This window comes from Mustela lutreola, chromosome 2, assembly GCF_030435805.1.
Source record: "Mustela lutreola isolate mMusLut2 chromosome 2, mMusLut2.pri, whole genome shotgun sequence".
NCBI lineage: Eukaryota > Metazoa > Chordata > Mammalia > Carnivora > Mustelidae > Mustela > Mustela lutreola.
Window position 1 is genome coordinate 138,660,169 of NC_081291.1, and position 15,732 is coordinate 138,675,900.

The 15,732-nt window shown below is 35.9% G+C and overlaps 1 non-coding gene across 1 annotated transcript; it reads right to left on the reverse strand.

Annotated features, from left to right (window-relative positions):
• Positions 1–1,148: 1,148 nt before the first annotated feature.
• LOC131826143 (U6 spliceosomal RNA) lies at positions 1,149–1,254 on the reverse strand. The gene has a single exon (XR_009351439.1). It is a non-coding gene; the product is annotated as a U6 spliceosomal RNA (small nuclear RNA).
• Positions 1,255–15,732: the final 14,478 nt, after the last annotated feature.

The window sequence follows — 15,732 nt, forward strand, 5'->3', positions numbered from 1 at the left end:
AAGTTTGTTCTCTGTATTTATGTGTGTGTTTCTGCTTTTTGTTTATTTTTTAGATTCCACATATAAGTGCAATCATATAGAATCTGTCTTTCTTTGTCTGACTTCTCTTTTTTTTTTTTAAGATTATTTATTTATTTATTTGACAGACAGAGATCACAAGTAGAAAGAGAGAGGCAGGCAGAGAGAGAGGAGGGAGCAGGCTCCCCACTGAGCAGAGAGCCCAACTCGGAGCTCGATCCCAGGATCCTGGGATCTTGACCTGAGCCGAAGACAGAGGCTTTAACCCACTGAGCCACCCAGGCACCCCTGTCGGACTTATTTCACTCAGTATAATATATTCTAGGTTCATCCATGTTGCAAATAGCAAGATTTCATTCCTTAAAGGCTGATAATATCCCATTGCGTGTATATACCACTTCTTCTTTATCCATACATCTATTGATGGTTTCTTTCTTCTTCAGAGTTTCTCCAAAAACTGTGAATCTGATGATGTCATTTCGTTTAAAATCCAAATCTTAGCTATGTTAAATCATGCTGTAATAAATATAGGGATGCATATATCTTTCCAAATTAGCATTTTTGTTTTCATTGGTAAATACCCAGAAGTAGAATTACTGGGTTGTATGGTATTTTTCTTTTTAATTTTTTGAGGAAACTTCATAATATTTTCCAGTGTGGCCACACCAATTTATATTCCCACCAACAGTACATGAGGGTTCCTTTTTCTCCACATTCTCACCCATGCTTGTTATTTCTTGTTGGTTTTCATAGCAGCCACTCTGACAGGAGTAAAAGGATATCTCATTATGGTTTGGTTTAGTTTTCTCACTATGGTTTTGATTTGCATTTCCCTGATGATTAGTGGTGTCGAACCTCTTTTTATATATCCATTGGCTATCTGCATGTCCTTGGAAAAATGTCTATTTAGGGTGTGTGACCATTCCTTCCTTCCTTCCTCCCTTCCTTTCTTTCTTTTGTAATAAAATAAATATTTTATAAATATTTATAATAAAAATAAATAATAAAATAAATTAAATAAGTAAATGAACGAATAAAAATAAAATAAATAAATAAATGAAATGAAAAAATAAATAAATAAAATAATAAAATAAATAATAAAAATAATATTTTTTATTGCCCATGTTTTAAAAAATATGGAATGTTTCATGAATTTGCTTGGCATCCTTGCACAGGGGCATGCTGATCTTCTCTGTATTGTTCCAATTTTAGTACATGTGCTACCAAATTGAGCAGTCTCTGCCTTTTCTTTCATTGGATTATTTGTGAGTTTTTTGGTTTTTGTCTGTGTGTTTTTTGGGGGGGGGTTCTGTGTTGGGTTTTATGAGTTCTTCATATATTTTGGATATTATACCCTTGTCAGGTATCTTCTCCTACTCAGTATGTTGTCTTTTCCTTTTATTCTTATTGTTTCCTTCATTGTGCAAAAGCTCTTCAGTTGGATGTAGGCCCAACTGTTTATTTTTGCTTTTGTTCCATTGCCTAAGGAGACATATCCAGAAAAATATTGTGAACACCAATGTCTAAGCTTTTACTGCCTATGTTCTCAGGTCTAGGGCTTTAATCTATTTGAGTTTGGGGTTTTGTTTTGTTTTGTTTTGTAGAGGTGAGGGAAGGGCAAAAGGAGAGAGAGAGAGAGAATCATAAGCAGGCTCCATGTCCAACACAGAGCCTGCTTGATCTCATGATTCTAAGATCATGACATGAACTGAAATCAAAAGTTGAATGCTTAACAGACTGAGCCATCCAGGCTCCCCCAACAATATTAATTCTACCAAGATGATATATATTTCCATTTATTTATGTCCTCTTCAATTTTGTTCATCAATGTCTTACAGTTTTCAGAGTACAGGTCTTTCACTTTCTTGTTTAAATTTATTACTAAGTATTTTCTTCTTTTGATGCAATTATAAATGGGATTGGTTTCTTAATTTCTTTTTCTACTACTTTGTAATTAGGGCATATAAATGCATAGACTTCTGTATATTGATTTTGTATCCTGCCATTTTTCTGAATTCATTAATTAGTTCCACTAGTTTTTCGGTGGAGTCTTTATGGTTTTCATATCATCCGCTAATAGTGATAGCTTTACTTTTTTCTTACCAATGTGGATAATTTACTTCTTTTTCTTGTCTGATTGCTGTGGCTATGATATACAGTACTATGTTGAATAAAAGTGATGAGAGTGGGCATCCTTGTCTTGTTCCTGATCTTAGAGGAAAAGCTTTCAGCTTTTCACAATGAGGTATGATGTTAGCTCTGAGTTTGTCATATATTAACTCTATTATGTTGAGGTACATTTATCTACTTTGTTGAGAGCTTTTTATCATGAATGATATTGAATTTTATTAAATGCTTTTTCTACATCTATTAAGATGATGGTATAATTTTTATCCTTCATCTTATTCATGCAGTGTATCATGTTGATTGATTTGTAGATATTGAACCATCTTTGCACCACTGGAATAAATCCTACTCGATCGTGGTGAATGATCCTCTTAAGGTATTGTTGAATTCAGTTTGCCAATATTTTGTTGAAGATTTTTGCATCTCTGTCTATCAGGGATATTGGTCTATATATTTTTTTTTGTAGTGTCTTTGGTTTTAGTATCAGGGTAATAGTGGGCTCATAGAATGAGTTTATATACATTCATTCCTCTTCTTTTTTTTTTTTTAAGAATAGTTTGAGAAGGATATAAATTGACACTTCTCAGGGTGTCAGGGTGTCAAGTTTCTGCCTTCAGCTCAGGTTATGGTCCCAGGGTCCTGGGATTGAGCCCCTGCTCAGTGGGAAACCTAATTCTCCCTCTCTTTCTCCCTCTGCTTGTGTTCCCTCTCTCACTGTGTCTCTCTCTGTAAAATAAATTAACAAAATCTTTTTTTAAAAAAATAAATTAACTATTATTTAAAATGCTCAGTAGATAAAAGAAAACCAAAGCTGGTGGCATCACAATCCTGGACTTCAAGTTCTATTACAAAGATGTAATCATCAAGACAGTATGGTACTGGCACAAAAACAAACACACAGATCAAGGGGGCAGAATAGATAACCTCAACTCTATGGTCAACTAATCTTCGACAAAACAGAAGAGAATATCCAATGGAAAAAGAATAGTCTCTTCAATAAACGGTACTGGAAAAACTGGACAGCCACATACAGGAGAGTAAAACTGGACCATTTCCTTAAACCATTCACAAAAATAGACTCAAAATGGATGAAAGACCTAAATATGAGATAGAAATACATCAAAATTGTAGAGGAGAACACAGGCAGCAACCTCTGTGACCTCAGCCACAAAAACTTCTTGCTAGACACATCTCCAAAAACAAGTGAAACAAAGACAAAAATGAACTATTGAGATATCATCAAGATAAAAAGCTTTTGCACACCAAAGGAAACAGTCAACAAAATTAAAAGACAACTGACAGAATGGGAGAAGGATATTTGTAAATGCCTTATCAGGTAAAGGGCCAGTCTCTGAAATCTATAAATAACTTATCAAACTAATCACCAAAGAACCAAAAAATCCAGTCAAGAAATGGGCAGAAGACATGAACAGACACTTCTCAAAAGAAGACATACTAATGGCCAACAGACACATGAAAAAATGCTCAACACAACTTGTCATCAGGGAAATAAAAATCAAAAACCACAATGAGATATTACCTCACATCAGTCAGAATGGCTAAAATTAACCACTCAGGAAATGACATATGTTGGTAAGGATGAAGACAAGGGGAACCTTCGTACACTATTGATGGGAATGAAAGCTGGTGCAACCACTCTGGAAAACAGTATGGAGGTTCCTCAAAAAGTTGAAAATAGATCTAACCTATGACCCAGCAATTATACTATTAGGGATTAACCACAAATATATAAATGTAGTAGTCTGAAGGTACATCTGTACCCCAATGTTTATAGTAACAACATCCACAATAGCCAAGCTATGGAAAGAACTCAGATGTCCTCTAACAGATGAATGGATAAAGATGTGGTATATATATATACAATGGAATACTACTCAGCTATCAAAAAAGTTAAATCTTGTCATTTGCAATGATGTGGATGGAATTAGAGGGTATTAAGCTAAGTGAAATAAGTCAATCAGAGAAAGCAATAATCATATGATCTTACTCATAAGTGGAATTTAAGAAAGAAAACAGAGGATCATAGGGGAAGAGAGGAAAAAAATAAAAGACAAAATCAGAGAGGGAGACAGAATGTAAGAAACTCTTAATCATAGGAAACAAGTTTGCTGGAGGTGTGGGGGATGGTGTAACTGGATGATGGAAATCAAGGAGGGTAATTGATGTAATGAATCACTCACCTCTACCTCTGAAACCAGTAATACATTATATGTTAATTAATTGAATTTAAATAAAAAATAAAACTGAAGAAAATTGTTTAGCAGAATTCACTTGTGGAGGCATCTGGTCTCAGATTATTTTGTTAGGAGGTTTTTTTTTTTTAAATTATTGATTCAATTTCATTACTAGTAATCAGCCTGTTCTATTATTTCCTGATTAAGTCTCAGAAGATTGTATGTTTCTAAAAATTTCTCTATTTCCTCTAGGTTGTCCAATTTGTTGGCATGTAAATTTTTGTAACAGTCTCATAATCCTTTGTATGTCTATGGTGTCAGTTGTAACTTCTTTTCTTTCATTTGATTTTTATTTTTTTAATTTATTTTTATTTTGTAGACGATTTTATTTATTTATTTGAGAGAAACAGCACAAGCGAGGGGAAGAGTAGAGGGGGAGAGAGGGAGAGAATCTCAAGCAGACTCTGCCTCGAACGTGGAGCCACATGCAGGGCTCAATCTAACAACCCTGAGATCATGACCTGAGCTGAAACCAAGAGTCAGATGCTTAACCAACTATTTTAATTATCTGAGTCCTTGCTTTTCCTTTGTTTCTTGATGAGTCTGGTTAAAGGATTATCAATTTTATTTTTTCAAAGAACCAACTCTTAGTTTCATTTATCTTTTCTATTGTATTTTTTTTTTAGTCTCATTCTTAAAATTTCTGTTCTGATTTTTATTATTTCCTTCCTTCTGTCTATTTTGGGCTTTGTTTGTTATTCTTTTTCCAGATCCTTTAGGTGTAAGGTTAGATTGTTTGAGATTTTTCTTATTTCTTTAGGTAGGTCTGTATTACTATAAACTACCTTCTTAAAACTGTTTTTGCTATGTCCCAAAGATATTAAACTCCTGTGTTTCCATTTTCATTTGACTCCATGTATTTTTTTTTTTTTCATTTTTTTGGTTCCCTTGTTGACCCATTGTTGAGTGGCATTATGTTTAGCCTCCATGTATTTGTATTTTTTCCCATTTTTTTTCTTGTAATTGATATCTGGTTTCATGATATATTGTGATTGGAAGGATGCTTAACGTAATTTCAGCCTTCTTCAATTTATTGAGATTTGTTCTGTAGCCTAATGTTCATGTAGCTTAACATGGAAAATGTTGTGTGCCTTGAAAAGAATATATAGTGTGCTGTTTGGATGAAATGTTCAGCATTATTTATTAATTCTATCTGGTCTAATGTGTTGTTCAAAGCCACTGTTTCCTTGTTGATTTTCTGTCTAAATGATGTATCCATTAATGCAAGTGGGTTGTTAAAAGTTCCCTACTATTAGTGCACTAGTCTCATTTTCTCCCTTTATGTCTGTTAATATTTGCTTTATATATTTAGTTGATCCTATGCTGAGTACATAGATATTTACAATTCTTATATACTCTTCTTAGATCATTCCCTTTATCATTATGCAGTGCCTTTCTTTGTTTCTTGTTACAGTCTTTGTTTAGTCTATTTTGTGTGATATAAGTATTCCTACCTCAGTTTTTGTTTTTGTTTTGTTTTGTTTCCATTTGCATGGAATATCTTTTCCTATCCCTTCACTTTTAGTCTGTATGTATCTTTAGGTCTAAAGTGAGTCTCTTGTAAGAAACGTATAGATGAGTCTTGTATTTTAATACACTACATTCACCCTATTTCTTTGGAGTATTTAGTCCATTTATATTTAAACTAATTATTAATAGGTATGTACTTATTGCCATTTTGTTCATTGTTTTCTGATTTCTTTTGTAGTTCCCTGTTCCTTCTCTTACTCTCTTCCCTTGAGGTCTAATGACTTTCTTTAGTGTTATGCTGGGATTTCTTTCTCTTTATTGCGTGTGTGTGTGTGTGTGTGTGTGCATGTGTGTGTGTGTATTAGTGTGTCTATTATAGGTTTTTGCATTTTAGTTACATATATAACATATATATGTAACATTTTATGTATATACCAGTCTATATTAAGTTGTTAGCTGCTTAAGTTCAAACACATTCTAAATATACTATATTTCCCCTTCTCTACATTTTATGCCTTTGATGCCATATTTTACATCTGTATTTTATGTATCTCTTCAGTTATTTTGGTAGATATAATTGATTTTATTGTGTCTGTCTTCTGACCTTCATACTAACATTATAAGTGATTGATCTACTGCCCTTACTACCTGGATGTCTATTTCTGCCCCCAGGTTAGAAAGTTTTCAGCTATTATTTCTTCAAATAAATTTTCTACCCCTTCTCTCTGTCTTTTCCTTCTAGGACCCCTGTAATCCAAATGTTAGCATGCTTGGTGTTGTTCCCTCCTACTATCCCCACCTTTTACTACTACTACTACTACTACTACTACTACAACTACTACTACTACTACTACTACTACTACTACTACTACTACTTTTCTTCTTCTTCTTCTTCTTCTTCTTCTTCTTCTTCTTCTTCTTCTTCTTGCTGTTTGGAGTTATTTGCTTTCAACTACCTTGTCTGTCAGATTGCTGATCTGTTCTGTATCCGCTAATCTATTATTCACTCTAGTGTGTTTTTCATCTCACTTACTGTTTTCTTCAGCTGTTTTTTTTTTTTCCTAAGATTTTATCTATTTATTTGACAGACAGAGATCACAAGTAGACAGAGAGGCAGGCAGAGAGAGAGAGGAAGAAGCAGGCTCCCTGCCAAGCAGAGAGCCTGATGTGGGGCTCAATCCCACTACCCTGGGATCATGACCTGAGGTGAAGGCAGAAGTTTTAACCCACTGAGCCACCCAGGCACGCCTTCAACGGTTTTTTTGTTTGTTTGTTTTATTTCTTTGTTGAAGTTATCATTGAGTTTATTCACTCTTCTCTCAAGTCTGTTGAGTATCTTTGTGGCCATTAGTTTAAACTCTTTACCACGTAGATTACATTATTTCATTGAGCTCTTTTTCTGGGGTTTTGTCTTGTTCCTCCGTTTGGAACATATTCCTCCATCTCTTCATTTTGCCTCTTTGTTTGTTTTTTAATAGATTAGGTAGGTCAGCTACATCTTCTGGTCTTGAAAATAATGGTCTGTGTAAAAGTCTTGTGGTGCTCAGTAGTAAAATCCCCCCTGGTCACCAGAACCTGGTGCTCCTGTAGTGTCCACTGTGTGGGCTACATGAGCCCTCCTATTGTGGCTGGGTTACCAGGGCTATGGGCACACTCGTGGGTGGTGCTACCCCTAGCCTGGCTGTTAGCAATAACTGTCTAGGACTGACTTGTGCACACCCATGGCCAGGTCTTGCCCCTAACCCTACACTGCTGAGTGAAAGGCCTGGTTTTGGCTGCTGCAGGAATGCAGGTCAGTGAGGTTAGCTCCCCTCTTCCTAGGCAAGAGTCACTCTGGGCAGGTGCCCACTGAGTGTGGTGGGTGATAGTCACTCTGGAAGGATGTCAGTCTCAGCTGAGGTTGCTTGCTAGGAATGGCAATGTAGGAACCACTTTGGACACCTGCCATAGCAGGCAGGTTGGGTGGAGCAACTTTAAAGGGGTGGGGCAAACTGTGTTAGCAATGTAAATGGAGAATGTCATAACTGCCTCCCACAGGTGTTTGATTAGAAAGGCTGAAGGAAGACAAGAGAAATGGTACCAACTAGCCCTTCCTTTCCCAGAGAAAGCATCTGCAGATCCCTGCCCCTCTGGCATATGTCCTAAAATTATTCAATAAATCTTTCCCATATAACCCAGGTACTTTTCAAGTTGCTGCTTCTATGCTAGGTCTCAGACCAAGTGATACAAGGCCCTGGCTTGCTATGAGCAGAGTTTTAGCCATCTAGTTCTTTCAGAGTTAAGCCCTCCTGATTTCCAAAGCCAGACATTCTGGGAGCTCATCTTCCTATTGCAGCTTCCTAGGGCAGAGGGTGCCCAGTGTGGGACTTGATCCCCTCACTCCTCTGTGCCTGTGATATTCTTCTCACTTGTGAGTTGCCACACCAGGGGTTTGGTTGGCAACAGTATCTCTGCCTCTCCCACCCTTCTTGATATAGTCTTCTGTCTTTAGCTGTGAATAGTCTGTTCTGCCAGTCTTTAGGTCATTTTTAGAGTGAGTTGCATTACACATAGTTGTTGCCTCAGGGTGTCTGTGGGAGGATGTGAATTCAGGATCCTCCTACTCTGCCATTTTCCCTGGCTCTTTTCTTCATCTATTCTGATAAGGACATCAGTCATATTGGATTAGAACCCACCCTAATGACCTGATTTCAACTTAATTAACTCTTTAAAGTCCCTATCTCCAAATAAAGTTACATTCTGAGGTACTAGGCATTAGGACTTCAAAATATGAATCTGTCTGTGTGTTGGGGTGGGGGGACAAAATTCAGCTCCTAACACCATGGCGGACTAATACTGCATCTCTATCTGTTCTTCTCCACATACACCTATGTTGTGATCTAAGCCTTTAGCTACATGCCCTCCCCCTGACAAGACTCGGAGCTCCATTTGGATAGAAGCAATGTGTCACTCACCTCTGAGTCCCCAGACATGCAACCGTTAACCACTGGTTTCCAGGAGTTATTCAAAAGCTTGAACACACTCTAAATTTGGGGGAAACCACTCATTAACTAAACAAGTTCTTCCTAGAGAAGAAACAGATGGCCAAGGACAAATTCCAGCCCACTGTTGTATTTTGTTTGGCCACATTGTTGTTGTTTTATGAAATCAAGAGATTTTATTTTTAAAAAATCTGGAGTTTTCACTTCTTTGAAAAATGTAGAGATTTGGCAATTCAAGGCTTTGTTCCTGTATAGCAATAGTCAGCTTGGACATATTAGTAACTGTCACCTTTATTTCTTTTTCTAGTATATATTATGAATATAATTTATTATGAATTCTCATGTACTTGTCATATAACTAGCAATTATTAAAATGTTTCCAATCTCATTTCACCTATTCCTCTCCATTATTTTGGTTTTTGCTTAAATATTTTTAAAACAAATCCCACACATTTTAGTATGCCTTTGTAACTGAAAAAGATTTTTTAACATAACCGCTATGCCATTGTTATATCTTTAAAAATAAGCAATATTTCCTTAATAGCATCTAATATACAGTATATACTCATATTTTCTTACCTCAAACTTGTCTTTTTTATAATTAGTTGTTCCAATTGAGATTCAAAATTACTAATCACATTTGAATGATATCTTTCTTAAACCCCTTTTAAAATATCATTTAATCTAAAAAACTGGGTCATTTATCTTATAGAATGCTCAAGAACTTAAGAGTTTGCCTGGTTCTTTCCTAATGGCATCATTTAATTTGTTCTTCTAGCTTTCATACTCCCTATAAACTGTAGTTTGACCCAAGGCAACACTGTTCAATGTTACTTTCTAAAGGGATACAAATTTTTTATGTCTATGCTGTTCAATAGAGTAGTCATGACTGCACCTGATGAGTAAGCCCTTGAAATAACTAAGGAACTGAATTTTCCAGCCTGCCATGCAGTTATCTACAGCTATGATCTAGGGTTTAGTGGGTAGAAGGAGGGACTTCTAGATCTTGCCTCTAAAGGGAAGAGAGTTAGCTTTCACTCTCCCTTCTTCAGACTTCAGACTTCTGCCTGACATGTGACTGTAATGATGACTATGAAACACCATAAGCATGCAAGCAAAATTCTAGAGATGACAGAGAAATTAGAATGAACCTGGATCCCCAATACCATAGCAACCCCAGACTCTTGATGTTTAAACAATTACAGAAGACTTAAACTTCTATCTTACTAAGTCACTGTTAATTTGGATCTTACTAGAAAACAAACAGATCACTAACTAATACATATCCCATTTAACTTATCACGTGAGACCATGGGGGTAGAAAAGTCTCTTCAGGAGTATAGGAGTAATGTTTCTGTGGATGTCAGTTATCCTTTTTCCTCAATCTGCTGAATGTGTCTTCAATTATCTATTAGACTAGAACTATTTGTCTATCAGATAATTATCTAATACCAATAGATTTTGCAGGAATAGCATATGCATGGACTCAATAAGGGATCCTCCCTCACAGAGGCCACCCCTGCCACTGTTGACTACCTAATTTTCTAGCAGAGTAGCAAACCTTAGCACCAGGATGATACCATTCCTCTAGGGTCCTGAAAGCTAGTTAATTGTTGTCAGGTTGATTTTATTTGGTCCCTTTCATCATGTAGACTATAATAAGAATAAATGCTTAAATGTGCATTTGGATAGGCTTCCTCTATCCATCATTCCTCTGCTGGTACTAACATCTATCCACTTATTGAATATCCCATACTAACATGCTTTCTTAGTCAATATTCCCTCTAAGAAAAATATATTTAATGGCAAAAAAATGTAAAGCAGTAGTATAATGCTCCTGCTGTTCTTATCATGTACTCTGGCCATGAAGAACAGAACGGTAGAGCGGATAAAGGAGGGAAATCATTAATACCAACCTAAAGCTGCAGGACCACTTACGAAAATGAGGACAAGGCCTGGACTGTATTTTCTTGATTGGGCAGTTGGCCATCAGAATAATGATTACATTATCCAGACTCCCTTGCGACTATCTTATGGCTATGAACTAAGGGTTAGTAGATAGAAGAAGTGATGGACTTAACTTCTGGTCTTGCCTCTAAAGGGAAGGTCATAGCTTTCACTTCTTCTTCAGACTTCAGACTTCTGCTTGGCATCCGAAAGTGGTGCCAGAAGATTGAATAATTGCCCCTTCCCCTTATTCTTGTTAAGAATTAGCATAATTTAAACAGAATCTTCAATCTCTTTCCTCTTTTTCCTTGTTGCTGTTTATAGCAGTAGCCTTCAAACTTCTTTGCCATAATTCTTCAAATGAATATTTTAAAAACATTGTTGCATGATTTTAAGTAATCTAAAGTTTTTCAGCATAAGTTTAAGTGGTTATAATTTGTGACATATTATATACATTTACATTTTTAAAAAATAAGATACATCATTCTTTTAAATAAGTTCAATAGAAACTTTACAATATAGCAATATGAAAGCTACTAGCATCCATTAAAAAATATGAATAATTTCTCTTTTTACTTCCAATGAAGCTAACATACAGTATTATATTAGCTTCAAGTGTACAATATGGTGATTCAACAATTCTGTACATTTTTCAGTGCTCATGAGGAAAACCACACTCTTAAACCCCTTCACCTATTTCACCTCTCCCCCTCCGCACTTCTCTGGTAGCCATCAATTTTGAACAAGTTCTTTATGAAGAGTGAAAAGTTCTACATTGTATTTTTTCTCCTTGAATTCACATCTGCCTTCTACTCCCCTCACAAAATTTAACCCTCATGTATTATATTTTTATGCTTGGTCTTATATTGATCATCCTTTCCTACTCTGTGTCACAAAAATACAGACATATGCTGAAATTAATGTTTTCAGAGTCTCTGGAACAGAGACTCTAAAAACAGAGAATTTTTTTTTTATTTTTTTTTAAAGATTTTTTATTTATTTATTTGACAGAGAGAGATTATAAGTAGGCAGAGAGGCAGAGAGAGAGAGGAGGAAGCAGGCTCTCTGCTGAGCAGAGAGCCCGATGCGGGACTCGATCCCAGGACCCTGAGATCATGACCTGAGCCAAAGGCAGCGGCTTAACCCACTGAGCCACCCAGGCGCCCTAAAAACAGAGAATTTAAGGTTAAAAAAAAAGTCTCCTACATTGAATCAACCTTACAATTATTATGTAAACACAAGTGATCAAAACAACATACATACAAAAACATTTTGATAAAAATAATCAATATAAAAATAAAAGATTTATTAGATATTCATCTCTTATTGAATTAGACAGAGCTCATAAACTATACAGCTATGGATTTATCAATGAAAAATACTCATTAGTAGATTGAAACAGGGTACAGCCTCAATTATATTTCAATTTTTAAAACTTTACAGATTTAATTTCTGAGAAGTGCTATTCCTATATATATATAGAGAGAGAGTGCAAGCAATTTCATTCCCCCCCCCCTTTTTTTCTCTAACTAATCTCCACTTCTAACATGGGGCTCGAACTCCTGACCTTGAGATCAAGAGTTGCATGTTTCACCAACTGAGCCAGCCAAACATCCCAAATGCAATTGCAATTAATGTCTGAAAATGATAGTTGGTAATCATGTATTTGACAGAATTAGAACAGCAAATCGTCATTTGAAAAAAGGGAATTAATCTTAGTTGAATAAAATATTTAATTTGGGACATTACATCCTGACTCTATTTGGCTAACACTTACCATAATTGCAGTTTCTAGGAGTACAATTTAATCTGTTTTGTGCAAATTAACAAAATAAAAGAAAAATGTTGGGTTACTTATAAAGCAGATCTAAAGAAAGCATTTCAGTGAATGCATTACTTCTAAAATTATAAATATATTCCTGTTAATATATATCTAACTAGTACCTTTTAGGAATAAATAAATAAGCAGAGAATTGGTTAATGAGTGACAGCCAGCAGTAGACTTCAAGCAAAAATAAATACAGATTTAGAATAAACAGTAGTTTTTTTTTTTTTTTAAGATTTTATTTACTGACTTGAGAGAGAGTGCAAGTGCGTGCATGAATGAGTAGGGGTGAGGGGTAAAGGGAGAGGGACAAGCAGTCCCCCCTCTGAGCACAGAGCCCAGAGTGGGGCAGGGCATGGGATTATGACCTGAGCATAAGTCAGACAACTGAGCCACCCAGGTGCCCCTAGAGTAAGCAATAGTCTTGTTAAAGTTAATGAAAATAATTCTTTTCACCAGTCTGAATAAATGTTTAACAATAGACAAATTTTTCAGCCAACATGAGCTGTAGAATATATAAGGATATTTTGACAGAACTGGAGTAAGAATGCTCTAGGAAATCTTTGGCTTCCTTTGGTTTCCTATGGCGTTTCCTCTAGATGAATAAAGGGACACAAGTTTGTATCATCTTCTACTGGAAAGGGATGGATGCAATTGTGTGGGGGAGAACTGTACCACGCAGAGAGAGGAAAGTTTCAGGTGTATGAAATGGGTTGGTGGGCATAGTGCAGAAGACAGTTTTCAAAGTACTGTTCAGCTCACCATACTTTATGTTTCTTTGGAAACTTCCCTTGATATACAAGGTTGACCATTCATCAGTCATATCTACAATACATATAACTGTTGATTCTGGCATTGATATCCAGCCTAAGCTGAATCAATCATATCTTCCCAGGAATTTGAAATTTTGGACTAAAAGTCACCCAAAACACAATTTGTTAGAGCTAAATCACCTTAATGGCAGAATTCATTTTTTTATTACACTGAGTAATTTTATTTATTTATTTTTAAGATTCTATTTATTTATTTGACAGAGAGAGAGCACAAGCAGAGAGAGCAGCAGGCAGAAGGAGAATCAGGCTTGCCACTGAACAGGGAGCCCAAAGAAGGGCTTGATTCCCTTCCATGATCCTGGAGCTGAAGGCAGATGCTTAACTGACATATAATTTTCTATTAGTTTCAGGTGTACAACTCAGTGATTAGACAAGTCTATCTATTATGCAATGTTCACCACATTAAGGGTAGTTAACCATTTGTCACCACACAATTATTTCAGTATTATTGACTATATTGCCTATGCTATACTTTTCATTCCTTATCTATTTTATAACTGGAAGTTTGTCCCTCTTAATACCCTTCACCCATTTTGTTCTCCCTCTTTCCCCTACAGCAATCACCAGTTTGTTCTCTGTATCTGTTTCTGGTTTTTTATTTGTTTGTTTGTTTATTTCTTTTCAGCGTAACAGAATTTATTGTTTATGCACCACACCCAGTGCTCCATGCAATAGGTGCCCTCCACAATACCTACCACCTGGCTCTCCCATGTTTCTGTTTTGTTTTTTTCTTTTTCTTTTTTTTTTTTAAGATTTTATTTATTTATTTGACAGACAGAGATCACAAGTAGGCAGAGAGGCAGGCAGAGAGAGAGAGGAGGAAGCAGGCTCCCTGCTGAGCAGAGAGGCCGATGCGGGGCTCGATCCCAGGACCCTGGCATCATGACCTGAGCCGAAGGCAGAGGCTTAACCCACTGAGCCAGCCAGGTGCCCCTATTTTTTGCTTTTTCATTTGTTTTTTAGATTTCACAAATAAGTGAAATCATGTGGTAGTTGTCTTTCTCTGTGACTAGTTTCTCTTAGACTAATATCCTCTTGGTCCATCCATGCTGTTGCAAATGGAAAGATTTCATTCTTTTTTATGGCTGGATAATATTCCACTGTATAAACATACCACATCTGGACACTTACGTTGTTTCCAAATCTTTTGTATCCAGCTATTGTAAATGATGTGTCAATAAACATATCAGTGCCTATATCCTTTTGAATTAGTGTTTTTTCTTTCAGTAAATACCCAGCAGTGAAATTACTTGGCTATGTGGTATTTCTTTTTAACACTTTGAGCAAATTCCACGCTATTTTCTACAGTGGCTGCACCAATTTACATTCCCACCAACAGTACACAAGGGTTCCTTTTCCTCCTTATCCTTGCCAATACTTGCTAGTCCTTGTCTTTTATATTAGCCATTCTGACTGGTATGAGGTAATAGCTCATTGTGGTTTGAACTGCATTTTCCTGATGACTAGTGACGGCATTATTTCATGTGTCTATTCACCCTCTCTATGTTTTCTTTGGAAAAATGACTATTCAGGCCCTCTGCCCTTTTTTTAACCAGATTTTTTTATGTTAATGATGTTGCATCAGTTCTTTATATAGTTTGGGTATTAACCCTTTATTGGATAGGTCATTTGCAAAATCCTCTCCCATTCAGTAGGTTTCCTTTTCATTTTGTTCATTTCTTAATAATTTTAATTCTTTTCTGAGTTCTATCACTTCAAATAAAATCTGTTCTTTCATTTGTTATATTATTTTCTTTGTATTATTAGATTTTTATTTTTAATCTGCTTTATGAGAATGTCTCTTGGGCAAGTTTTCATCATCTATAGGTAGAATATTCTCTCTTTCCTGAACTTTGATGGAATTTAATCTCCATCTTTTCTGTTTCTCAATTTTTATGTTAGTTTTTGTAGGCTTTTTAAAAAATAATGTTTTGGATAACTCTTTAGAGTGAGACTTTCCATCTAAACCTTAATAAGTTTATATTAAACATTATAATTCTAGAGTTTCTTGTTTCAATAGTTTTTTTTTTTCATTTATTTATTTATAAGAGAGAAAGAGCAAGCACATGAGCAGGGGGGAGGAGTAGAAGGAGAGGGAGAAGCAGGATCCCAGCTAAGCAGGGAGCCCAAAGCAGAGCTTGATCCCAGGACCAGGACTATGACCTGAACCAAAAGCAGACACCTAACTAACTGAGCCACCCAGGCACCTATCAATGTTTTTCTAATGAAAAACTGGAAAGAATATGGCAAGCTTATATTCTGAAATTTGACTGTTC